Here is a 2,065-nt window from a genome sequence, read left to right as displayed (position 1 = left end):
GAGAATTGGTAATAACAAAATTGTTTAATTAAATTAATTTTTTAAAAAAACTTACTTTTGCGAAATATAATAAAAACATGATAAAAATAATTATTCTTTCGTTAAAATAAACAAATAAGAGGAAAATTTTCGAAAAAATAAATCATCAATGATGCAATATTATACGGGACAAATCTAAGCATCGTTAGCATTACGTGCTAGAAATAGAACCTTGTAATCTACGTGCCAAACGAGTTACGAAGGAAATTTCTCTAGTAGAAGATCGTATCGAACGTACATCTTGATCATTCGCGATATGCGGATGCAGCAACAAGGAAAGCATCTAGGAAGTCGAAGAACTATTGAAGATCAATACGGTGCTTCCTTGATTCTGAGATAAACCGATTAAGAAGATCCTATCGATAAGTTTTATAGTCCATTTAGTGCGATCGAAAACTTTTGTTTGGAAAAATTTTGTGTCAAAACAGGTAGAGATAATTTCCAATATATTTTACCAATAATATCTTTGAAAATATTTAATATTTAAAATTAATTTAAATCATCTATTATCTATTTCTAAAAATAATAATAATAAAAAGAGAGAAAAATTTTGATTATAGGTCCTAATTTTTTAAATATTTTAAATATAAAGAGCATTTTTTCTCCTTTATAATTAAAAAAAAAATTTTGGGTTATATTATAATTTTAATATTATATTAAATTAATACTTAATATTTTTTTTTTGTATCATAAGGGATAGTATATAGATTACTTATTATTATTCTACATATTTTATTTAATAGCTTGTTGAATAATTTTTAAAGTTTGTTTCCACAAGGTAATGTCTTCGTAATAGTGCAAAATAATCACCAAAAAATACATTGCACTATTGTAAATTTAAGAGATCAACGAGGGTAAATAAATGTTTTATCAAGTTGAAATAAAGTAGATTTAAAAGTTTTGAAAAAGAGTGGAAGCTTTTTAAGAAAAGCTTCTTTCAAATTCGTAAAACACGAATTCGCATTCTCGAATATTTTTATTGCTTCAGATATTGAAACAAAATTAATAATTCAATATTTACGAGACTAAACAATAAATTTTTAAGTTTAAGATTGATTTGAATTTAAATAAAAAAATGAAAAAAAATTGTAATTCTATAACGAAGAAAAATTGTAGAAATATAGAATAAAATGAGAAGATAAATTTAATTACAATTTTTACAATAATTAATTAATTAGATTCAATAGATCTCTGTGATGCTATTTTGTTATAAAGTTTGTAATCTATAATTTATAATCTATCTGCTGATCTAAATATTTCATTAACATTCAGTTCAATCTTGATACAGTAAATAACATTTTAAATAATTTATAAACATGCATTCCGATTTTATGTATATATTTGTTTCTTTAATTATATACAGTTTCATGAAACAATAATATAATTTCAAAATTATAAATTTTAATAAAAATTCTCCTAATGTGATAATTATTTAATTTTAATATAGAATAAAACAAAAAAGATAAAAAAAAAAAGAATTGCAATTCGAAAGAGATTGGAAGACATTGCTCAACATCGAATGTTAATACAATTTCGACCACTGATATCACGTATCAAAATATATCTTGCATTGGCAAAAATGAAAAAAAAAACATCTGTGCATTCAATCAGAAACATTTACATTCCACTGCATATGCAAAATAAAATTTAATATCAAATGTAGAATAACAATCCAGACATTTAAAATTCATTTCATTGTACCAAAGATAAGCAATTCTATTACGATTTTAATTCGTTGGATCTAATGTTTTTTGATAAACTTCCCTTAAACCCACGAAGATCAATCAATGGAATAAAACTACGGGAGAATTTCAATTACCTTTTCTGAAATCGTATCTCTCTCGCTCGTATCTTTCCTCTTAACATCGATCGCGACGACAATCGTTTCCCTGTTATAAATAAAAATCCAATCTCGAAACAATGGCGCAAAAACCGCGGATAAAAATCGGGACAGATTATCCCCTCAGCACGCGCGTTCTTCCGTTGAAAATTCGTGTATCGACCGGGCTACTTTCAACGAGTTTTT

The sequence above is a fragment of the Apis dorsata genome, unplaced genomic scaffold, assembly GCF_000469605.1.
Source record: "Apis dorsata unplaced genomic scaffold, Apis dorsata 1.3 scaffold_135, whole genome shotgun sequence".
Taxonomy (NCBI): domain Eukaryota; kingdom Metazoa; phylum Arthropoda; class Insecta; order Hymenoptera; family Apidae; genus Apis; species Apis dorsata.
Note: the sequence above shows the minus strand (reverse complement) of the source record.